Genomic DNA, 25,450 nt, shown 5'->3' with positions numbered 1-25,450 from the left:
GCTCAGGAGCTGAGTTGGCTGAATTACATTTTATGTGTGGGTTCTAAAGTAGGAACTGAGTCCCTTGAAGGATGATGTTCTGTTACCCAGAGACAACAGGGGGGTTTGCAGTGACTGAAGAGCTCTCTAGGCAGCATTGAGTGCCTTTCAGGTTTGGCGGGGCAACCATATTCAGCAATGCTTCTCCTCTCACCTTTTGTCTTTCTGCCCTTTCCTTTTCTGTGTCCTGCCAACAGTACTTTGTCCTTTTGTGTCATGTTTAAAAACTTCAGAGACTCCTGCTTAGCTTTGATATGAACCATGTCCCTAGGAGACACTTCTTTTTGCCTCATCTTCCTTACAGAGCGAGGGGCAAGCCCTGTCCGGGTCAGTTATCCAGGAGTTCTTCAGCTGCTGTATCAACACTTGTCTTCCAAACCACTGATGTTCTTGTAACACAGCGACCAGCTTTTGCTCCTCTGGAACCTCTCCTGCTGCAGGTCAGAGATGTGGCATGCTGCAGCAGGCAAGAAGTGTGCTTCTGCAACTGGCCATGAGAGTGTGTCATATTCTGTTCATGTGTCAGCACCTGCCCCTGAACAAGAGACATTTCTGGATCTAGGGGATGGAATAGCAGACTGTTGCATGGCTGTATGGGAACTCTGAATACAGTTATTAGATTGCCATAATCTGGGGAATGAAAGGGAAAAAAAAGCAGAAACCGTGAAATTGCGTCCTCTTGCTGACTGATCTTACTATTGCTGCTAGTCCTTTGGGTCAACATACACCAGAGATGTTCCTCCACCTCCAGGTGTTTGAAGAGGCTAATATTTGGAAGGACAAGCTGCTCTGCCAAGTGTAAAAGTGCATTTTGACTTGCATATCCCAGAAGACAGGCTCTGAAGTTATTTCTGTGTAGCATCCTTGGGCACTAGACGTGAGAGGGAGTTGGTTGCATCCCAAGGTAGGTGTTTAAAGGAGATTGAAAGAATTGTTCCCTGGAGAACCCTCTTTGTCTGCCACAACTGCACAGGGAGTTGCAGAGAGATAATTAGATTTCAGATGCAGTCTACCCTAAATAAGGAACAGAAGCTGTAGTGGATTGCTGTGCTTTTGCTTTTGAAGATTTTAGCCTCTTTTTGCCTGTAAAAACTGGAAACTGAATTTTACAGAGCCTTCTTGGATTTGGTCCAGAAACACCAGCTTTGCTGTTCTCTAGGAAAGGGAACCCCTGTCCTATAGAAGTTTCTTTCTCTTTTCCTCAAAATTTAAAATAAATGCAGGTCAGTGTGCCTCTGGCACCTGAGTTTATGTGCTTGATGCTCCGGGCACTAATCCCAGAGGAGCCAGATGCTGGGCGCTGTTGCTGTATAGGTGTTATGCCTAGCAGGGTGGCTGCAGGCTGGCTGTGAGAAGAGTTAACTGGTGGTATCTAGGCTCCGCGTGCGCAGAGCAACCGCTAATCTGCAGATGAATGTGTTCCAACAGGAAGAATAAATCCTGTCCATACCTGTGCTTGTTTGCTCTTGCTGGAGCCAAATTGCAGCGCTGCCTGTCAGCCTGGCCTGGGACCGGCTCGTGGGCTCCGGCACCACCAGCCGCACTTCTCGCCTGGCTCCAAGTCAACATCAGAGGATGTTGGGTCAGAGGATCTTGTGCAAGTGGAGAGCAGTGGGGGAGTCGGTACGTGTGTGCAAAGGCAGCAGTACACAGCAACATCCCATATGGGGGTTTGCAGTGTGATCGCTCTCTGCCCTCATGCTTACCTGCCCCATCCCATCTGCAGCGCTGTTTGTTCATCACAGCTCTCCAGCTCTCCTTACACACACACTGTTTGTTTGTCTCCCAGGTGACTGCAATCATACTTATGAATTGTCTCAAATCCCAGCATTTTGGCACAAATGCCGATGGATGTGACTATCACACATCCATGCTGCTCCCATGGTGGGTGAGCCCCTGGAATGGCTTCGGTGACCATGTGTGTGGGACTGTGGAGCAAAACCTGTTTGAGCAAGTGCCTTTTGATCCAGCAAGCCTCAGCAGAGAAACCCAAAACTAGACTAAACAAAGCTAAACAGAAAAAGAGAAGGATTTAAGGCGTGCTTTTCACAAGGTGAATGGTTGTTTCTGGGTTTCTTCTCCTTTGGCTTTCTTAGCTAGCCTTTAGCTTTTCTCTGAAAATCAGGCTGCTTGCCATAAATTTGGGGAATTGAAATAAATCTGGAACTGTTTTGTGCAGCACTCGCTGTTATGGGATAAGCATTTGCAAATGGCAGCTCTTTTGTTGCAATTGGTGTGCTGGGGAACGCAGGGGAGGAGAAGCCACCTCTGCCACTTGCTAGCACTCACAGGGAAGTGATGCTTGCAAGGCAAGCTCATTTGTGAAAGAAATGTAAACCAACAACAACATACCCAAAAGTCATCTAAAACAAAAGTCATCTAAACCCTAAGAAAAGCCATCTAATACACACTCACTGCTGGCCTTGCCTTGCAGGCTGATGTATTGTTTTTGCTACAGCCACGAAGCAAATCCTTCAGCTCAAGTTTTTCCTACTGGACAGTGTCTGTGAGAGAAACCGTTTCCATTTGCGGGCCTAGAGAGTTAAAATGAGTAAAATAACTTCTCTGCTTACGGCTATCCTGTCAGAAGAGAGGCAGATGTTGGCCATTGCACTTCCACTCTCATCCAAACTTCCTCAGCATTTGGAGTGGACAGATTTGAGCTTTTCAGTCAAACGTGGCTCCAGATGCAAAGCTTTGTTCCAGCTGCTCTGAGAGGCTTTTTGGATCTCCTGCTTGGCTGGGGACCATCTCTGACAGGAACTTTGGGAGCAGAGCCTGAACTTGTACCTTCTGCTTAGAAAAAAACAAAATGCCCCAGGGCAGAGAGTGTGCAGCCAAGGTACTCATCTCTCCTGCAGCCCTCTGCTGCGCTGACTTCTGCCAGCCGAGTAGGAGATGCCTCTTCCCCTCCTCTTGCATAATCCCAGGTACAGTCAAGCCCTCGTTTTTCTTCGGGTTTGCATTTTTTCCCCTCCAGTTGTTTGATAATGTATCTCTCTGTGACACGCTCTTTGCCTCATCCTTGCTATTTCTGCCATTTTTCCGATCACCTGAAGGAGCTAAGCTGCAGGTTAGTCCATGCCATCCTGGTCATGGTGCTGGTGTTGTGGAAGTGACCATGAATCCTGAGATTCAGCAGGAACTCATCCAGTGGACGCCGCGCACTCATGGGCCTGCTCAATGCAAATAATTTGTGATGTGTCTTTAGGTTGGGCTGCTAAGTTGAGGTTAGGGGCAGGTGAATCAGAAATAACTGCAGAAGGACGAGGATGTGCTAGTTAGCCACCTCCATTCTCCACTTTGGGTGTCTACAGCACAAAGCAGGAAAAGGAGAGGAATGGGTTCAGTTGCTAGTAGTTCATTTAATGCAACACTGGTGGGGCTGCAGCAGAGGCTGTCCTTGGTTCCTGGGTGCCTCTGTGCTCATCAAGGAGGAGATGGAGACGAGCAGTACCGATCTGGGCTGTGCTGCCTGTGGAGCTGCACATGTAGCATGTTTTCCCTGTGTGCACCCAGGACTGTGTCTCCTCTGCTCACTGCCTGGGTGGGACACTGGCAATGTCCACAGTCTTTTTGTCATGTCTGAGTTATTTCTGGTTGCAAGTTGGTGCCATTATGAGATGCATGGGAACTGGCTGGCATCCTTAAATAGGAGGGGCTCAGACTTGTGTCCCACTGTGCTGCAAACACAATTGACTTTTTCCACCCCTTGAGGAGAGTCGTTCACAGGTTAAGGACTGTCCCCAGAGGTTGTGGTGGCTGCTCCTTAGGCACCTTTCCATGTGGAATGGAATGCACTGGAGCATCCCCCAGGGCCAGGGAGGTGCAAACCTGCCTGACTTTGCCTGGCAGCTGCAAAAGTTATGGGGGGAGAAAGGGGAAATGGAGCGATGAACGGCCCAGTGTTGTGGCCGCCACAGCCTCACCACTTTAGGAAATATGCTGAAGGCAAGTTCTCTCTTCATACCGTGGTTCTCTAACCTTGCATTTCATACCAGCTCAGTGCCTGGTGCCGTGCATCTGGAGGAGAAAACCTGCTGTGGGATGCTACTTTAGGCTACTTTAGGCAATGAAGCATGTGACTAGCCTGTAAGTAATGAGATGTCAGGTAAGGCTCTTCTGGGCTGAAATCACCCATATTTTGTTCCTTGTGTGGATTGCCCTGCTCTGTGACTGCCTTGATGCAGATAGTAGCTACTCGTAATCCCTTCCTCTGGCAGTTTAACCGGTGCTCTCCAACCCCAGATATGGTAACTCCTGGGGTGTGCGACTGGTTCAAAAAACATGCCAGCTGCCATGGGAGCCTCCTTTCTGTGAGCATGGTCCAGGACAGCCCACAGCCCCAGCAGCTTCTCCTTCCTTCTGGAGCTGCTGGGGAACAGGGACCACCACTCTCCAAGGCTGGGAGAACACTGTGCTCAGCAGGGGCTGGAGGGCAGCTGCTTGATGGAGGTGCAACGTCTCCAAAAGGTGTCAGTGAGTTGGCTCCCACTTCACTCTCCCTCACTTCCTCTGCTTTTCTTACTGCCTCTTCTTATTACTTGCCAGATGATGCCAGATTTACTCCTCCAGCTCCTGGCTGCAGCTTCCTCTTCATCCTCACCCTCAGTAACCCTTATTTCATACCACAAAGGAGGTGCTGCAGCCAGCGTGGTCCTGTTTTCCTGGTGCCAGGTTTGCTGTACCCTGGCTACTTGTATTTTTTGTTACTTGCAAACACAGGGAATCTTATAAAGGACCTAGAATAAATCCTAGATACAATTTAGTGTGCTTAGTGATGTGACAGTGGGCAGTATTTTATCCCACCTTTCCCAGGTTGGAAAAGTTCCCTGGGGAATAAACCTGAGTTGCTGGTAGCTTCTGCTGGGCTGTGATGTGGCCTGTGGGAGGAAGCAATTTAAAGAGTGATTTAAGGGTTTTAGGGTATTGGGTAGAGGCTGGGGGCAGCGAGGACCCGCAGCTATCAGCACAAGGGAGTGCCAGTCTGTGTGGAGGCTATAGGAAGCGATGCCTTGTAGGGGACCTTGGTGAGACTGCTGGAGACCCATGGAGGTGGGGAGACAGCATGACACAGGGGGTTGCAGGGCACAGCGCAGTCAGCAACACACAGGAGACAGCAGCCGCTGTGGTGTTCTGAAGTTGGCGCCAGGGATGCTACTCCTCAAACAGGGCTTGTGAGCAGGTTTCAAGGCTTGGCTGCTGCATCAGTGGATCTGGGATAAAATGGGGACATTTTGTGTAGTTTGAGTATTCTGTGAACAATTCAACTTCGATTTGTGCCAGCATCACTGCTCTTACCCCAACGTGATGACAATTAAATTAAGTGCAACGTTTAATGACCAGCATCTCATTTCCTAATGGGTGATTAAGATTTCTTTTTCACACTCTGATGCAAATTTCTTTAAACTTAAGACCTACTAAGAGGAAAAGGGAACAATTCGTTTAAGACGAATCACAAAAACTTGCTAATCATTTAGGTGTGTGCTCTGTGCTGCGGATGTTTTGCTATTGCAGGCTTTACTATACATGTGAAAAAACTTGCACCGTGCAAAGAAGTTGGTTTCTTTTTCTTGACACCGAAACCACGATCCTCACTGGAGACTATGCAAACACAAAGGGACAGCCTGACCGTGCAAAGTGGTGCTTTTACTAGCAGCTCCTGATCGGGGGCAGGCATACCACAGGGAAGGATCACAGCAGCTTCCTGCTCTCCCTCTCTCACCCTCAGGTTCCCTGGCTGCAGTGTATGATTTCAGGTTAACGTTCCTTCATTTGTCAATTTAGCTGTATCTAAAACACAACTTACATCGAATGGTAAGATGATGTGCAAATTCAGCATCAGGAGATCAGGAACATCATATTCCTGTTGGTGGTTGCATTGTTACATCTAACAACAGACTTGAGGATGGACAGACAACCCTGTGTTGGGGTTTTTCTCTGTTGTGTTTTAAAGGGCTGTACGACCCTGAGCTGCTACCTTGTAGGAATTTTGACCTGATGTAACTGTGGGTGGCTAGTGTTCATCACTGGCTTCAGGATACAGCTCTTGCAAGGTCAAGTGCAATTATTGTACCTTTTCTGCCTTCTATTTTAGCTTCAAAGGACATGTTCTTATAGCTCCAAGTTGTTATGAAAATCATCTTTCTCTGGACTAAAATTTGAAGCTGCAATATTGACCATTTTATATGTCTATGATCAATGTTTCCGTGGTGAAGACACAGTGACATCCTCTTTCTGTTTTGACCCAGTCCATTTGCTATTTTAGCATTTCATATTTTCATGCTGCCTCCCTCAGTGCTACACCCTACTCTTGTAGTTCTTTACTTGTGATTCAGGTAACTTGTATTACCAACATAACTTACATCAATAACACATTCTAGATAAGAGAAAAATGATTATTTGAACTTGCTTTGTGTTTTTTTGGGGGTTGTTTTTAATCTGTTTATTTGGGTTTTTTTTCTTACCATCTCTCCAAAATGGTTTCAATTCTCTACTTTGGCACTAAATACGACCTGGTTTTCTTCCTTTTTAAGGACACTGACTTACTGATTTTTACATGACAAATTCACCACCATTAAGACTACTCATCAGTATGCACAGCTATAGCACAAGATGTTTTCATTTTTGACATCTCCAGCTTTGTAAATGTCTCTGTAAACTGTGAGGAAAAAGCAGCCATTTTGGCACATAAGTGGGCTGTACTACAAACAGACACATTTCCCAAGCAGGAACCAATCTGCAAAATATTGCCACCTCACATGCAATTAGGAATGAGATCGACTATCATGTCTTTACTTCAATATGCCAAGTGAGGTGATCAAAAATGGCCAAGCTGACAAAATGAAAGTATCCTTGATCAACATCTAAATACACATTTTTCAAAGGAAGCCATAGCTTTTTTTCATGCCTAACTATTCTGATAGCTGGTATTGATTTCACCCTGTCAGCTTGCATCTACTGGTGTTGATAAGGAGTCTTTGATAATATGTTGATTTTTCTCTTTCCTAAAAAAGCTAATTTTTCCCCTGGAGATGTATAGATTTTGGGTCACCTTGTTGGGTTTTCCCTTTTGTAGTCAATGAGTGACCTAGAACCTCCTGCCCCTATTTATTTATTTTTGACAAGCTTATCTGCTAGGTATTTTATCAGGGTCGATTTCCTCTGTGCCTTTGGCTTCTGAAAACTGAGAGTTAATTTTGTCCAGCAGTTAGGACCAACTGCACAACCACCTGAAGCTCCACAATGCTCATCAGCTCATTGGAGGGGCTGCAGGAAAGGCTTCTGGTCTTGGACAAGGCTTTCCCCCACTGCTTTGACCCAAAGAGAGATCCAGTCCTCTCCAGTTACGTGCTTCGATTCCCTCACCAGCTCCTTTCCCACTTGTCCTATGAAGCACTGATGGGATGTTTCTTCCATCATTTACTGCAGCTCCTCTCAGGCTGGATAAAAAAGAGCCTCCGCTTGCTCCCAGGGACCAGGTTTTTTTCATCTGCTTGTCTGGCTTGGTGTGCAAGCATCCAACCAGCAAACAAGGGCAGTTTACTTTTAAAAGAAACATGGTTTTATTTATTACAAGCCATTTTAAATCATTTATTTGACTTTTAAATTATCCTTAGCATTGAAGTCTCATCTGCTTTGCAGATGGAAAGCAGCAACTGCTGAACAGCCTTTATTGCCTGGGATATCCCCAGCCCACAGTCAACCATTTTGATGTTCTTCTGATCACTTTCATTTTAGTTTGTCCTTAAGGCTCAGCCAAGCTCCATGGATTTCCCAAGCAGGCAGTAATTGCTGTTCTGGAGGCCTTTTGAGCTGGCACTATATGGATCTGCTTCCTGACCAACCTCCCAGGCTTTCTGAATCTGCTGGGGCACAAAATGTGAGGGTGTGCTGTCCTCCTTTAGGGTCTTGCCTGCACGACACGGTTAGTTCTCCTTATTCCTCAATGAAGCCTTCTGGAGGCTTATATCAGTGTGAAAGGGGCTTCACAAATGCCGTGCCAGCTGTGATGCTCTACAGATTGTAAGCTCTAGACCAGGAGAGACAGTGCTCTTCCATCAAGCTACTTGGAAGTCATCTATAATTTGAAAATCACATCAGTGCTGTTAGGTGAAAGTAGCCTGGTGTTGTCACATGACTACCTCTCATGTTAAAAAAACAACTGCTGCTGATAATCAGGTCATCTATGGAGAGATCATACCACATGAAGCATCTTCTCCTCACCAAACTGGACCCATGGAGAGAAGCTGAGGAATGATGCTTCTCCTCATGTCAAATACTGTGAAGTATCAGCATTACAAGGGCCACATTTTTCTTAATCCCTGCACATAGCACCACATTCCTTCCCAGAAAATGGTCTCTTGATGTTTGCTTTGTGTTTTAAACAAATTTCTGGCCAAATTTCTGGGATGTGTCTGACATGCATCCTTAAACTGATTACCCTTCAAGTTCAGTTCTTCATATGCACTAGCTGAAATGCATAAATAATTGAAAATTTAACGGTTGGAGTTATTCAGTACTAAATATATTTGTTAAGTTAACTTTGGGTAAGACTTTGCAATGAAGACCTTTGCTGTTCTGCTTATAGGTACAATGTTTGTCACTGTTACTGGATAAGTCAGACATACAGAAACAGCTTGATGTGCCTCCCTGATACAGCAGATCAGTTTTTGTAGGATGACAACAAGGCCATGATTTTATGAAGCCTGTCTGGGGCAAAGCAGTGTTTTTGACTCAGGATACTGTCAGATACCCAAGACAGAAAGGACTTGGATCAGACCTATCCTCTGTTCTTTCAGCGATCTGCAAGTACAACCAGACAGTCCCCAGCCTACTTGGATGCACAGTGGCCTCTTAAAAAACAAGCCGTCCTTCTTTTTGTTTCCTTTGCTGTCTTTTAAAACACCAATATCTGAAACTTTGGCTTTTTGGCCACTTTCCCCTATTGCATGCCTGTTCTGCGACAGGAAGCAGCTAAGCTGGGTTTGCGGTGGGACTTCCCTGTAGTTTAGGGGGCTGCTGGCTGGGATGGGTTTGGTGGCTTTTGTCTTGGTCTTCACACTGGCTGGAGCACTGCAGGTGGTGGCAGACAGCTGAGTATCCTCCTTCAGGGACTCATGTCGCTTCTCTCTGGAACAGCTGTAGAGGGATGGAGTGCAACCATGAAGGGCCCATGGGGGACAGCAGAGGGTGGTGCAAAGTGCTGATGTCACACAAGTTGACCCAGACTTTTTTCAGAGAGTTCATGGTGTTTCATGTACCTATGTTGGTAAGACATTTTCTTTCTGAATCCTTTTGGGTTTAGTATCAATGCTATGAATGTACCATAGCAGAGAAGTTCTCCACTTCAGTCTCTTGTTGTGTACTTCCTTTGGTGTTGTTTTTTTTTGTTGTTTTTTTTATTTTATTAGTTTTAATTTTTATTTTTCAATTTTAAATATCCTACCTTTAGTTTGATAGTTCACAGAAAGTCCCTTTATTCTACAGTATGAGACAGGAAAAAGAGAACCTCCTGATCAGTCTGTACCAGACATTACTTCATGTACTTTTATTCTCTCTCCACTGTTTTTCTCTGAAGATAATAATCCAGATGTTTTCAATCTTTTGTGAATTGCCATGCTCTTGATCCTACTTGTTGCTTTTCTTTGAATCCTCTGAAGTTCCAAGTCTCTTTGAGATGGCTGTGGATGGCTATACCACAGCAGTCTGCTTGAGGTTGTGCCACAGATCTGTGTCAAGATAGTCTGCCTTTTCGTTTTCTTCATCCCATTTCATCTGCACACTGAAAGGATGGAGTTGTTAAGCTTTCTGTTGCACAACAGTAAACAAGGCTGGGTGGCACCTGGGGGCAAAGACAATGATGTAGGTTACTTCCTAAAGCATTCCCTATATATTTGTCCAATCTGTTCCTAAAGACGTCTGGTGACTCCACAGCCCTATAGGCCATTCCAGTGTTTTGTGACCTTTGCTATTAGAAAGACAGAAAAATACCTAACCTGAAGCTTCCTTGCTGCAATTTACAATTTATGTAGCTCCCATGAATAGGGGAAGCTTTTTCCACTTGTCTCTGCAATGGCCTGATACATATTTGAAGACTCTTATCATGTTTCCCCTTTAGCATTCTCCTTCGGAACAACTGCAGTTCACCTAGGTGTTTTGGTCATGTGTTCTAGATCTCTTATCATTCTTACTGTCCTTTCTGACTGGGCCGTGTCTTTCCTGAGTTTCATGCCCCAAACCAGACATAATACTTCTAGCTGAAAACAACACTGTATAGACTGAATGGAAATGATCCCTTTGTGTCTTAAGAGGTATAAGCCAGTTCATACGTAACAGGATGGTGTGCAGGTAAGTTCATGTATAGCTCATGAACAGCCGTACTCCCCTACTAAACCATCTTCTGATATACTGCTGTCCTGTAGCTCCGCTGTAGATTCAGGGCAGGTCCTTTTCTCTGTCCTTACTGAGCTGAGCTCCATCTTCTCCACCTTACTCCTAAACTATCAGGAGGAGGCTGAACCTAAACCTGGACCCTGGCCGTTATTGCAGCCATCTCCAGACTGGTGCAATCTGAAAACTTAGCAGTCTTCATTCTCCAGTTGAACCATTGAATAGTCTGGTGCAAGTCCTAAGCAATTCCGTTCAGTGCACCCTTGTATTCTGAAAGAAAAGTCAGTCATAACTGCTTCCAAGAAGGTTTTAATAATTAGCTGGCATTGGCCTTAGAGAAATTTCTTCTAGTCCATTTCTCATTTTATGAGAAAGGCACCTGAGAAAATTACATATCAGCAGCTCTACCTTCTTGCTTTTCCCTGACTAGAACCTCCCACCTGAAGCTGTTCCTTAGACATTTTTCACTTGTAGGGTATCTTAGCAGTTTGCCTGTTCTCCTAAATGCATAATTTAATGCAGATATAATGAACTTCTTTGGCAATTACATTGTCCATTCATCTAGCTTTTTAAAGGTCTCTGAAGTTTCCTTTCATCCCCTCTGGGGCCTGGTTAATTTCATAAATTCATACCTATGTTTTATATCTATCATATCCCAGTTCAGCATTTGTCTTTTCCCAATCTGTACTGTAACAACAAATGGGTTTAGGAGGGAAGGCTGAGGCCTTTGTTGTTAACCCGATGCCCTGATGAAAAGTGACCACTTAACTCTCTTCTCTGCCTTCTCTCTCCTGGACAAATTCTGACACTGTAAATTGTCAAATATATTCTGGAAGACAAAATAAGCTTAGGTTTTTTTTTTATATTCTTACCTTACTGATACAATCAATAATTCTAAGAGATTAGTGGATTAGTGAGATCTGATTTTCATTTACAAAACCTTGCCATAACACAATCTTTCAAAGGCTTTGAAAGACCATTCTGACTGATTTTCAGGTCAAGATGTATGGCTCCATAGCTTTGCTGGCAGTCCTATTGTTCCAGCTTCTGACAGTCATGGATATGCTCTATGTGATTTGGAGAATGGTTAATAGCCTCCTTGTTCCAGCATTTCCTTATTGTTCTGATGCTATTTTTGAGAGTACTACCAGAGGACACCAGTAAAGGGAGGGTAACTATATGGTGTTTTTTATTACGAGACTGCAAAACCCTATACTTTTCCTTTTTTGCTGTGTTGAGCAATTTGTAAATTCTAATTCTAACTTTTTATGGCTTTTTTACTTCTTCACTTTGAGAATCATTCCCATTTTCATATTCAAGGTCCATTTGTGCCCTTCTCATTTTCCCTTTCATCACTGCCAACTGAGATTTGAGATTTTCCTTTTTACTGGTTTTCATAGATTCAGATTTCTCTACTCTGTTGGCTTTCCTGCTGGCTCAAATAATACATGGAAACATGCCTTTTAGAATAACGGCTTTATCCTTGTCACCCTGGGAAGGTACAACCTCTTGGGTTTCATTGTTTTCAGGAGTTTCCATGTTATCTCCAACAGGCTTGGCTTATTTATTTATTTATTTGTTTTGTTTTCCTGTTTCAACTTTGAACTTTTGGTTAATAAGTATCAATCTCCCATCATTATCACAATCTGGTCTCCTACATGCTCTTTGAATCTTGAGTTTTGCTTTAATTACATCTTAGACTCATAAAGAGGTGTGAATCTAAATTTAAAATAGAGTAGTTGCTCTGCATAAACTCTCAGTCCATGTCAGGTGGCGTGACGCAGCCTACAACACTTTAATATAAACTAAAGGCTATTGACACAAAGCAGATATTAAGTGGCTAGTTCCTCTGCACTGACTAACCTTCCCATATGGGCAAGCCTTTAGCTAATGCTTCAGCTAATGCTATCTTTCAAATTAGATCCACCATAATACTTCAAACTAAAGAACTTGTCTGCAGTGGGACATTTGGAAAAGATTAAGATAAATTAAGTAAAGGTGTGACATTAAATTGCATTAGTTAAAGTCCACCAAATCTCTGTGTGGATGCTCTTTTACAGATAAAATATCCCCAGTTTCCTTTACAGTTAATTCTGAAAGTTTTAATCCTAAAGTGTTCATACTGGAGTTTAAGGCCCTCTTACTTTCCCATCTGCAGTTAATTTGACTTAAATGTCTTATGTAGACAGCTAATATAAGTTAAGAGTAGACAGTTTTCTGCTCTGTTTATAACTCGTGTTTTAAGGCAGAGAAATTGGTTCTCTAAATTGTACCTCATTATGACATTTGACAATTTATGTTAGGCAAAGTACTACATTATTATCATTTTTGTTGCTTTTTGTGTCTATTAGGCATCTCAGCATGGAATATTAAACATTCTCTTTTCTTTTAATCTTGAGATTTATAATGCTAATTTTACAGGAATGCCATGTGTGGCCAAGTCAAACATATTAAGAGATATCTGAATGTCTTGTGTCTACGCGAAACCATCTTGACTGATGTTGGCTTGCTAACTTTTTTTTTCAGACAGGAGTATCTCTCACCAAACCATTACTTTTCATTTTCTCTGGTGTTTCTGTGATGTCTTCAGCTCAAGTTTTAAAGCACTTTAAGCTTCTGTATTATTGTAAAATAAATGAATGAGTCAAGTCAGGTGTGTTTGTGGCATTAGAAACTGATGTGAAGACTTCTTCAGGGCTCAGGTGGAACAGATTTTTCCTCTAAACAGATTTGGGAACAGCAAGATTGCAGGAGCAAGTTAAAGAGCCAGGTGCATGCTCCCTCTCCTTCTGACCAATATTTTCCATAATTAATTATTTTTGTTTACAAGCATCACATGTACAGGTATTTTGAGACATACAGTACCATCACACTTCTCTGCATTAGTTAATGTCAGGACATGCATAGCATACAACTACGTGACTGACAGCATCACTACTGATTCCTGATCTGCTAGCAACACAGGACAACACAGACTCAATTGAGTCAGGCTTATGTGTGATCATGAATTGAAAGTCTGCTATAAAAAATACAATTAAAATAAAAATTCAATCAGGGATGCTGAAATGAAGAGGAACAATTTACAGACAAAGTGAGTAGATGCTCAGACAATGGACTAATTTAATTTTCTGCATTGAATATTTGTGCTAGCTAAAGCCTTGGTGAAATACTTGAATTAAAAAAAAAATAGATGGATTTTTTTTCTAGCTTTCAATAGCAATCATTCCCTAATTGCATCCACTGTTGAAATGTCAGGCATTCATCAAGGCATTTCTGAAGCACCATTCATTTTATCACTGGCACGTACTAGTATTAACCAGGGCTGCAGTGATCTTAGTGGACCAAGGATGGAGGGAAGGAGAGAATTTGGAGAAGGCATTCAGTTTTCCTTCTGATTCAGTATCTGATAGCTCCATTTAATTTAATGAGATATTTGCATTTCTGAAGTTAGACATGTACTTGGCTGTGTTGCCGAACAGGGAACAAAACCTAAATCTGTGATGAGGACTAAGTAGTGTTTAACTCCACTTCTGTGGCAACAAGCCATTTATATTTACTTTTTGCTCTCCATCCTGGGTTTAGTGCTAATGATGATTACTGTTCCTTTATGCAGTTACGATTTTTCTCAAAGGGCTTCCAGGCCGTATTTCAGGTCATGCCCAGCCTGTAGGCTGGTGAGATGCACTGACACTCAAGTTTAAACTAACTTTCCTACTACAAGAATAATTCAAGTGGGTGAGGGAGAAAACATCTGTTAACTCTGAAAGTCAAGCTCCTCTCATCCTCCACCGACGTTACTAACTTCACTTGTTTGGTGATTCCACAAGCACAGAAAAGGCTGGTTTAGTGTGGTTGGGGAAGATGAACTGTGTATTTCCACACCCTAATGCCCCATCCTTCCTCCTGGATTCATCTTGGGCCACACTACTACTGTTTTCAAGGAAGCAAAAAATACTTTTTGAAAAGCTGTAAGAGGATTTAAAAGGAGTTAAAAGGATAAAGCAAGAGCTGGAAAATTGATTTAAAATTCTGATACACAGTCTTTTAGCTATTGCGGTTAAACTGATGATTAGAAGCTCAGGCTAGATGAACTCAGACAAATATGAAGGCATAATTTTAAGAGATGGGCTAAGTGGCCATCTCAATAACCTACCTAACCAGTGGCTTTCTTGCTCAAATCCCCAGACTGGATCTTTCCAGATCAGCTGCTGCTTCATTAGAAGTTACTGGCTTGATGCATAAATTGAATGAATGAAACCCATCAGTTTTGTCACGCAGGAGGCCAAATGAAGATGGTTCTGCTTATTCTACAGTTACTTCTGAAGCCACTTCCTGTTTAAGACATTTTAAAACACACATATATTCTCCAACACTTCCCAAAAGCCACACTTTTTAATAGATAGCTTACTTGTGCTTCCTGGTTTTCTTGGGTTTTTGATTTATACAGAAAAAGGAATTAACAAAAGGGGGGGGGGGGGAGGAGGGAGAAATGCCTTTCACTTTCCATTATTTAGCCCTCCTAGGAGAAAAAAAAAAAAAGGTAAACTGAACCACACTGTGCTCCACGCTGCACACACGCTGCCATTTAGAGGGTTTCTCTGGGTAACTTCCAGAATTCAGAAGCAATAGGGAAGACTATATTAAAGACTCTTAAATTTTTCCCTAGGGAAAAGCGGCATTTGCCTGCTATTCCCAGAGTGGCATGAGGAAAACGAACAAAAAGGTCAAAATGTAAGTGCTCTTTTAAGCTCTTCAAGCTCTTGGCTTTATATATTCCTTTTCTATTTTGTCATGTCAAACCATTAAAACACCATAGTACTTAAGGTGTGTCAAAACACCAATACAAACGTCAGTGCCACAGCTGGGTGGCTTGGTGAGCAACTGTCATCATTTGAAAATCTGTGTGGCAAAGGTCCAAGGTCTGACGTGTTCCTTCACTATCCTCTGCCTCGCTTGGGGGGACTTCCAGATGAACAAAGCACTGTAGGCTTCTCGCTCAACACCACAATTTGTAGGCACTCGGTTCCTCTTGAAACAACAACAGAAAACTCCACCCTAACCCAAACTGACATTTGAAAATCGGAGCATGTCTTGATGAAGGTCATAGAAGAATGGTAAGAGAGTAATAAGAGGACGCAAACATGCTGAGTCTTACTTTTCTGCATTAAGTACAAGACATGCTTTCTTCTTCATATTACTGTTAATTGCCAAACAAATTTTTCTGAAAAGCAGGTTCCAACTGATGTGTCCTTGGAGAAAGACTTGTGCTCACCCTGCAGAAAGCTTTAATTCCACAGTGTATCTTAAAATAAGGCCTTAGCGCTAAGCTTCCTGACTCAGACTTAATGAAATGCAAAGGATTTTTTTTTGACAGGTAAAAATGAATAGTCACCAAATTAAGTGTCTTTGAAGAAAAAAAAGAAAATCAAAGCTGCACAAACGTACATTTTCGCTCGGTTTCTAAAACTCTATTTTTGGAAATTGAATAGTTTTCCATTTTATTCGGCATGCAGGTTGATAGCGTTTCTTGTATTTATGTAAAATTGTAGATGACTGCATGAAATGTAGCTACATTTTATTAACTCCTTCCTCTGCTTATGCAGAATGAATACTTGACGCAATCATCTTGAAATACATGTACTGCATAAAGCCAGGGCAGACCTTCAAACTGGGCCCTGATGTCATTACTATTTTCTTTTTAATGCAGCTTATTACACTGTAACTCAACGGCACGACCTATGGCTTGCATAAGGATACACAATCTTATTAATGCACCTCATTAAAGGATATGGAAACCCTACATAAAGCTGAATCACCAGGCAGATGCATCTTACTTCTAACAGGACCTGAACGAAGGGCATAAGCTTTGTCATGGAGACAGGGAGATCCTGTAGGACAACCTGGGAATAACTTAAGCTTGTAGCAAAAAGCTTTGGGCTGCTGCTAATTGAATGACTCACAAAGCTAAGCCTGATGAAGCTGGTAAATTTTACCCAATAGAGCTTATGCAGATTTTGGCTTTAATCCGGCAGAGAGTTTAAGCACATGCTTAATTATAAGCAAGTGACATAAAGCAATTTAGTTAAGAATGTGTTTAAGTGCGTTGTTGGCCTAAAGACTTTATTTACAGAAACGTGGAAGAGTTGGTAACCCTTAGAAGCAATGAAGTTGGGAGATGCAAGAGACCAATGCACAGTCAAGAGCTGTAAAGTCGCACACAGTTTAGGTGGACAGCTACTCCACAGAATGCACGGGATTCAAGATTGGCCTCTGGCAATTCTCTACAGAGTTTACTGTGTAGGGTCATGGAGAACATCACGGTTATGGAGATTACAGCGCAGAAAACTCATCTCAGGACTTCCCGATGGCTCTGGAAGTCCCAGGAGTTCCACAGCCAACCCCTCCATAAACACACCCGTGACCCAGTGCCTCCCCCATCAGGCCCGCGCCCCTCTGCCTCAGAATGCCCCGGCCTCACCCGAAAGCAGCGGGGTGCGAGAGGCCAGGGGTTACTTCAGCCTCCTCCCTGGCACCGCCGGACCGTTCTGTTTCCCCGTCCTCCCAGAAATGAAGCCGCTGGAAAGATACCGGGAGTTGGGGGGGCGCACCCCCAGCCTCTCCGGCAGCTCCATCCCCTCCCCGAGGCCTGGCCACCTACGCCGCGCAGCCCGCGGGCCTTTCCCGCCCCACCTTCCTTTAGGGCGCGCACGGGGCAGCGCTCGCCCGGCGGGGCTTCTCACGGCCGCGCCAGCCTCCTGACCCACGCATAACCCGGGCCGCCGGCACCGCCCGCCTCGGTCTCGGTCCCGGCCCCGCGGGAGGCCCGGCCCGGTGCGGCGCTGCCCGACTCTCCTTCTCCTCTCCTCTTCCCTCCCCTCTTCTCCTCGCCGCGTAGCCGGCCCGCAGCGCCCGAGCACCCGCCGGTCCTCCGGGCGTGTTTCCCATGGTGCACCGCGGCGCGGCGGCGCTCTGGCCAGGCTGTCGCTGTCACCGCCAGGAGGAGGCTGAGGGAAGGCGCCGCTCGCCCCGCCGGAGCAGGAAGGAGCCACCGTCGCCAACTTCCCCTCGGCCTCCCCTTCCCCGCTGCCGCCGCTTCCTCCCCCCCGCGCCCTGCCGCCGCCCCGCCATGCCGGGGGCCGCGGCACGGGCACTCTGAGCCGCCGCCGCGCCCCGGCCCGGCCCGCCTTCTCTTCGCAGCTGTGCGGCCGGTAAGTGCCGCCGGGCGGGAGCGGGAGCTGGCCGGGTTCGGCTGGGCCCTCCTGCCTGCCCGCCGCGGCGGCGGGAGGTGCACGGAGAGCGAGAGAGAGGGAGGGAGGAGGAGAGGTGAGGGGAGGAAAAGAAGGGGGAGCCGCGGCTCAGCTCAGAGCGGCCCGGCGCGGCCCGCTCGCATGGGCCGCGCTTGGCCCCGCTGGCGGAGAGGCCGAGGAGTGGGGAATGAGGAGAGAGGCGGCAGGCGCTCTCCCTCCCCGCTCCTCGCAGCGGGGTGGGCGCCGAGAGCTCCCTTCCTCTCCCCCCGGCCGGTGGCGGGGCTTCCGTGGCAGAGCCGGCCCCCAGCGCGGCGGGCCGGGAGCCGCGGGGCCGCGGCGGGGCCAAGCAGGCCTCGCCGGGGAGGTCGGTATGGGGCCGGCGCTGCCAGTGGGGCCGTCTGACAGACGGACAGACAAAGAACTGGGGAGCTGCAGACTGACGGACAGGCGGGCTGGCACCGTGTCCCGTTGGCCTCATCTTCCCGGGCGGCCGTATCCTCCCGCTACCCGCGTCTCCATTGTTCCTGGTGTAAGCTAGGTGAAGCGTGCCGACTTGTGAACGTTCATTTAGCTTAATTTTTGGTGGTTTTGTTTTTTTTTTTGAATAACCTTTTCCGAATCTCCTCTCAGGTGTTCTGAGGAAGCTTTTGCAAGGGAGCTCTCTGCAGTGTCGGGAGATGCGAACAAGTGCCGGGCTGGAAGTGGCTGGGAGGGCAGGGGGAACCAGTAGGAGTTGAGGAGAAATCAGTTGGGCTTTAAACACTTTCACTCTTCATCATCTTTTCTCTCCTAACTGCTGCCAAGGCTCAGTTGGGATGAGTGTAGTGATGTCTGTATTAAGCTGGCTCATAAAAAGGAAGACATTTATGTTGCAAATGTAAATAATGTCTCTGGTTACTTTGTTTTCATAAACTGTACAGAACAGCTGTAAGGGTTTCTGCACAATCATAAAAGAAGTAAGTATGTGGAATCCAGTAATCACAGCTTTAGTCTTGCTTTGAAAGTCTTTTTGGAGTATGACCTATCTCTGCATCCATGTGGCATTCTGGTCCAAGAAGTTTCAGATGAGAGAGATGTCTTATTCCTGATGAGCAGCATCTTTGCCATTGGTACAAGGAAAATGACTATGAGGACTATGTTTTTCCTTTTGATAGGATTTCAGTTGCTTTGTTTATTTGCTGTACTTATTCACAGATTATCAGTAATGCTTTATGAGCTTGCTAAAAATACGAACTTGGGCCTGTCACACTTAAACACTTTGGAGGGTCCATATCAGATTTCATCCTTGTAAGTAGTACAACTGCAGTCATTCCCCATGAGTTCGATGAAACATGCCTTCTAAAGGAAAGAGGTGGAAAAAGAGTGCTAATCAATTTTTGATGGAGTTCTTACTGTGTAAGCATCGGACTAGGTAAATGAATGGTCTGATCAGACTTAAAATGCATTCTGCTATGTAAAAAGTTTGCATACCTTCAGGCAGCTTTTCAGTGTTCCCCTTGCAGTGTTTGGGATTTGTGCATGTGTCCAGTGACAGCTGACATCTGTAGAAGCTTTGGTTGTGCTGGGAACTCTAGAGCTCACAAGGCCTGCTTTCCTGTGGATCTCATGGGATCTGCAGCTCCTGGTACAGGGTACAGACAGATTCATAGGAGAGGCGTTCAATCCTGCTTTTATTGCAGTAATTAAGGAAAACTCCACAAAATTAATTTTTCAACTGCACAGTTTCCTGAAAACTGTTGTCATGGCCTTTCTTGATGAATACTCAGCTGAATGTATGTGTTTATTCAGTTTCCAAAAGTATTTTCTTCGTAGCTGTTTCTGGATATCTGCATATCCCTCTTCCTCAAATATGTAGTTAGTCAGTGGGCTCATGTAACGAATAAAGCTAAAAAAGATGAGGCTGACCTCTTGCATTTAGGCTGTCATGTGCACATATATTTTTTCTGTCTTTACTCCTCAGGGTAAGGCCTGAGAGAACAGATATATATGTAATCTGTGTTTCTGTTACTGTTCTTCTTGTTCAAATGTGTTTAATTTCTACTGTATTGCAAACATACTCTATTTATGGAGAATCCCCAATAAAATAGATTAAGAATTCAAAGCATAAGTAGTTAAGTAGCTATTTGAAGAACCACAATGGTTAAAAAAATGGAAGAAAAATTACTCAAAATTCAAAAAGTTATATTGCAGGCTAATTTGTTCATTTGAAGGAACACATACTTCTGTAATACTATGTAGATTCTCAAAAGATTGTTTTCTGTCTCAGTTCAGTTTATACAAGTTTATTTGTATGAGGATTTAAAGCTCTGTGGAGCATGTCCTGGAGACATTTGGCATTGTAAAATCATTGAGGTTGGAAGTAATGCTACAGTTGAACTTTGAGAATACTAAGAATATATTACTGCAGTGAAATAATGGTGACAGTACATCTGAAAGGGTATATCTCACTTCTAGATGGCTTCTTTGCACCACAGGCTTGATAATGTAAATTTGCAAATAGTGACGTTTAGGATATGGGTTGTTAGTGTATGGATTTAGGTAAAATATTTTCAGATCTACTGATGGGGAGGAAGGGTTTGTTGTATTCTAGTATTTAGGGGAAAAGCAGAGTGGGGTTGTCTTCCGTATCTGCTGCTAGAGATCTGTGATGCTTTTTGTGACTAGGATCTTTGTAGAGTCATTCTCTTGTGAGGACTGCTGTGTGTCCTTTTGTAAATACTACAAATGGAGACCTGTCTGTATGGAGTAGCTTGATAGAGTGGGCCTTAATCAATCCAAACCTCTTTAAAGGTTTAGCGTAATTTAGGATTAAGTTTGATTTACTTTTGGCTCTAATCTAAGATACATTTTTCTTTGTGAAGTAACAGAAGTTAAATAAGAAATAGTGATGTTAGTGTAATGTCTTTGATAAATAAACATACTGCTGTTACCCTAAACATGAAACCAAAGTGTCCAGCTTTCTTGTCCAAACTTAATAGTGTCTTGTACATTAAATGAATGGGACAAGGAGCAAAAAGTAAATGCTGTTGGGAATATATTTTATTTTGAAGACTCTTAAGTGGATCTAACAGAAATAAATGTGTTTTATTTAAAATAAGTACTTTTTTTTTGCCTTTGCCTGGCATTTTAATGAGAGATGCCTTTCAGACCAGCATCATTTATGGTGAAACAGATTCAAACCTCCAGTTTACAGGCTAATCTACACAGCTGAGTGTTTAAAGACAAATGAAGTCCCACAGAGTCTCTGTGGACATAAGCAGCCATGGGTGTCTGATTCTATCAGTTTGCAGGCCCTACGTGAAGGATCAGTACTACAGTTAACTTGCACTTCAATTTGTTAGTTTTTTGACAGAAATACTTCTGGGGAAATAGTGTTTCTTGAAGTACTGATATTCATCAATTTCTTTTCTTTTTGTCACTCCTGTTTATTGGAATCTATGCAGAAACCCTTGAACTAGTATTGAGTTTATACATTTGACTTACTGTTTTTAACAGCTGAGACATAGATATTGACAGGCTATGTCAGCAAAACACAGCCATTGGCTATAATGTATGGCTATATGCCAAGCACAAACTTCTGTCTAACAAAAGAAAATCCATTCAGATTTTCATGAGATTTATTTTCATTTTCACAAATGCTGTTAGTTACTGCATTTCTGTACTTTCCAGAGAAGTTAAAAACACAATTCCATCTGTTTAGCTTGTTAGTACGCTATATACATTTTAAATACACATTTTTTATCATCTGCATAGAACGGAATATTTTATACATCGGCAGTAATGCCGTGAACTATACAAGTGACATAGGCTTAACGTATTTAACTTACAAATTATTGTACAAATTAAGATACAGTAACCAGTATGAGTATTCCAGTGTTGTCTGTGATTAAATTGTCTTCCTCTGATTCCATATAGAGATATTTTTCATGTGTCATTCAGCATGTGGGATAAAATATCTGGGAATATCTGTAAGAGTTTCTCACAGAACTTGATTAAAAGTGTGTCCTAGGGGAAAATTCAGTGTCTTTTAGAAAGACTGTGGAAAGCACAACATGCAGAGAGGTTAGAATCTCCTGATAGCTTCTTCCATATTGTCAGGATTTTATTTTGGGATATGGTATAGAGACTAATACTGCTTTTGCTCAAAAATAATTTTTAGTGTACTCATATTATCAATATGTTAATATATTCAAGGCTGTGATATCAAGAGATAACAGTGTGAATACTGTAATATAGTTAACGTGTTACTAATTTATATCACTTCATGATTTTATTGCATTTGGAAAACAGCAAGCCCTAGCTCTTTATGGAGTATATGTGTTGGCCTGATCCTTCAATTCATGTACTCTACTGGCTCATTAGTATCATGGTATTTGCGTCTTGTCACAGTTTGTGCATAAAGCCTTAAGACAATACTGTCTAATTCTTCACTTGTGACTAGGATGACATTTTTATAAGTGCAGAATTAAACAGTCTGATGATAAAATGAAATTTGTGTGGGAAGAAGTTCCAACCTGCAAACAGCAGTAGGGTATAATTTATGAACAGCCTATCAAGTATGAACTGTTGAGATTTCTTCCGCTGGGAAAAAAAAAAAAAGCCACCACCAAAAAAAAACAAACCAAAAATCAAGGTGCTATAAAATGTCTGTAAACCAAGATAATTTCTTGATATAACACCTGATGTTACTAATGCATAAGGCTGCTGGAATAGGTGTGTAAGTGAGCTTGGATATGATGCTGATGAGCCGCCTTCTCTAAAATTGTTTCAAATGCCAGCTACATCTATTAAGGTAAAAAGATGTATCTTAATGTCTTTGTAATAATTTCCCATAAAGTTAAATTTTGCTACTTATGTACCCCAACATGGATCTAAAAGACATCATTAGAAAGGTTTACAATGCCAGTAACATCATGACCAGGTCATGTTACCTTAGTGCAACAGTTGAAGTGAGAAATATTGATGCTGGGCAAATTTAATGTAGTCATGTGTGCACAAGCAGTGCTTAAGAAGGGGGAACCAAATGTCTTTTTACACTCTCTGAATTTTAACTGCTACGCGATTGCCCTGAAAATTTGCTTTTCTGTTGTTGGGATTAGATTTGAAACAAGAAAATGGTGATATGCTCCTAAAATGTGTGGATATACATCTGTGTATATATAAACCACTTGTCGCATGTATTCATGGTAATGTCTGGCCTAAAGCTCTAGTCACTGAGTATGAGAAATGTTCAGCATAAAGCAAGGTTTATTTTGCCAAAAGATAAGCACCATATTATGTAGATTAGCTGCCTGGGATGTGGCTGGGATCTGTAGTTTGCTGGGAAGGGGCAAAGCAAGTAAGCAACTTCGAAAATCACTGGCTTTCTGCAGGCTTTCTTTGGTTGTGAAAACCATTTAGTCTTGCTTTCGACAAGTGAATCTACTACCGCATTGCAAACATTCTTCAGTTTTGTAAAGGGAGGGGAAAGGGAGCAAAATGAGTATTAAAGCCAAGAAATGAGTACATTTCACAGGATCCATACATGATTTTTTAGTCTGTGCACATTGTAACAGTCAGTATTTCCAGATGCAGTAGATGATTTCAGAGTTTCTTAGATAAAAGTACTCTGAAGCAAATTGTCATCTCTGTTGCTGACCTCCTAAAGTATGATTCTCCTCTGTTACTGACCACAGAAACCGTGGTTCCTAACATAGGTCACTGTTACATATATTTAGTCTGACAGAGACTCACATTTGAGATGAATGAAAATTGTCAGGCTTTTGTGTTGGGTCATTTATAGCACTAAACATTTCTAGGTAGAGCAGTAACTATATAAATAAATGTAAGGATTCTTCTAATTTTGTGTCCTTAAAGTTTCTTTAAACAAATAAGTTCTTGATGAAAGATTCATGAACTGCCAACTCCCTTTTTGCTAGAGTAATAGTACGCATCTTACATTGAAGGACATTTTTGTAATGACCACAGTAGATCAACTGCAGAGGGATGTGGTCAGTCCTTGGGGTACCAAGATGTGATACAGTTATTTTAGACCACAGTCGCTAATCACAGAATGATAGAATAGTTAGGTCTGGAAAGGACCTTAAGTTCCAACTCCTCTAACATGGGTAGGGATGCCTCACACTAAACCATGTCACCCAAGTCTCCATCCAACCTGGCCTTGAACACTGCCAGAGATGGAGCATTCACAACTTCCTTGGAGAACCCATTCCAGTGCTTCACCACCCTTACAGTAAAGAACTTCCTCCTTATATCCAATCTAAACTTTCCCTGTTTAAGTTTGAACCCATTACCCCTTGTCCTGTCACTACAGTCTCTAATGAAGAGTCCCTCCCCAGCATCCCTATAGGCCCCCTTCAGATACTGGAAGGCTGCTATGAGGTCTCCACACAGCCTTCTCTTCTCCAGGCTGAACAGCCCCAACTTTCTCAGCCTGTCTTCATATGGGAGGTGCTCCAGTCCCCTGATCATCCTCGTGGCCCTTCTCTGGACTTGTTCCAACAGTTCCATGTCTTTTTTATGTTGAGGACACCAGAACTGCACACAATACTCCAGGTGAGGTCACACAAGAGCAGAGTAGAGGGGCAGGATCACCTCCTTGGACCTGCTGGTCACACTCCTTTTGATGCAGCCCAGGATACGGTTGGCTTTCTGGGCTGTGAGCGCGCACTGAAGCTGGCTCATGTTCATTTTCTCATCAACCAACACCCCCAAGTCCTTCTCCACAGGGCTGCTCTGAATCTCTTCTCTGCCCAACTTGTAGCTGTGCCTGGGATTTCTCCAACCCAGGGATAGGACCTTGCACTTCTCATGGTTAAACTTCATGAGTTTGGCATCAGCCCACCTCACAAGCGTGTCAAGGTCCCTCTGGATGGCATTCCTTCCCTCCAGTGTATCAGCCGAGCCACACAGCTTGGTGTCATTGGCAAACTTGCTGAGGGCGCACTCAATCCCACTGTCCACATCAGCGACAAAGATGTTGAACAAGGCTGGTCCCAACACCGATCCCTGAGGGCCACCACTCATTTCTGGTCTCCAGCTGGACATTGAGCCGTTGGCCACAACTCTTTTGTGTGTAGCCATCCAGCCAGTTCTTTATCCACCCAGTGGTCCACCTATTAAATTGGTGTCTCTCCAATTTAGAGACAAGGATGTTGTGTGGGACCGTGTCGAACGCTTGCAGATTTTCTAGAGATGTCCATGGAATATTGGCTTTCAACTTAGTTCTGACCTTATAACTGTTTTTGGGAGTAAAATCTAGTGTGAATATGCCCTGCATGAATATTGCTTTAACATATCAAACAAAAATAAATCGTTTTGTACATTAAGAAGTCTGCCGTCATACCTCAAGGAGGAAAGCTTTATTAGGCTGCTGTTCTCAGGAGCTTCCTCTGTCACTAGTGAACCTGACAGTTATGCTCTGTGATGAATTTTCATCCGAGTCAGCAAAGAAAGAGATCTGAAAGTTAAGTGATTGTCTTCTGGGGATAGGAAAAGCTTCTACTGTTAAGGGGTGTAAGGAAATAAGGGAAAGCTACTTGGCTTTATTGTTGCTTTTTTTCTGGTAGAAATTGTGAACTTTTCTTTTTAAGTGACTCATAGAAAAGAATTTTTATGTATTTAAAATGTATTTTTTTATGGTCACCAAATACTTTTATCTGACATGAAATTAAGGGATTGGGAAGGGGGATAATAAAATAGAATTTACAGAAAGGGAGTATACAGAGGATGATCATTCATTTGTCTGAGTAAATTGCTTGAACATGTAGAAT

General features: G+C 43.4%; 1 protein-coding gene and 1 long non-coding RNA gene across 9 annotated transcripts in view; one reads left to right on the top strand and one right to left on the bottom strand.

Moving 5' to 3' along the window:
- Positions 1–9,458: 9,458 nt before the first annotated feature.
- On the bottom strand, positions 9,459–17,220 carry LOC133281532 (uncharacterized). Of its 2 annotated transcripts, none has more exons than XR_009747543.1 (2): positions 17,122–17,220; positions 9,459–9,883 (listed from the first exon to the last, which is right to left on the bottom strand). It is a non-coding gene; the product is annotated as an uncharacterized LOC133281532 (long non-coding RNA). The 2 variants fall into 2 exon arrangements; XR_009747540.1 differs by lacking the exon at positions 17,122–17,220 and adding an exon at positions 14,585–15,850.
- A 121-nt stretch (positions 17,221–17,341) lies between these two features.
- ZNF148 (zinc finger protein 148) overlaps positions 17,342–25,450 on the top strand; it is a 45,852-nt gene continuing 37,743 nt past the window's right edge. For 3 of the 7 annotated variants that reach the window (XR_009746990.1, XM_061474124.1, XM_061473745.1), the window contains exon 1: positions 17,343–17,639. The gene's annotated coding sequence lies outside the window, so the exon portion shown is untranslated. Of the gene's footprint in view, positions 17,640–17,678; positions 18,217–25,450 lie in introns of those variants that run through there. The other 4 variants (XM_061474205.1, XM_061474040.1, XM_061473845.1 and 1 more) reach the window with 3 other exon arrangements.

Source organism: Pezoporus flaviventris, unplaced genomic scaffold, assembly GCF_033815535.1.
Source record: "Pezoporus flaviventris isolate CSIRO_AGI_PZ_B2104156 unplaced genomic scaffold, CSIRO_AGI_Pfla_v1 ptg000001l, whole genome shotgun sequence".
Taxonomy (NCBI): Eukaryota; Metazoa; Chordata; class Aves; order Psittaciformes; family Psittacidae; genus Pezoporus; species Pezoporus flaviventris.
Note: the sequence above shows the minus strand (reverse complement) of the source record. Positions and strands in the feature narration are given on the sequence as shown.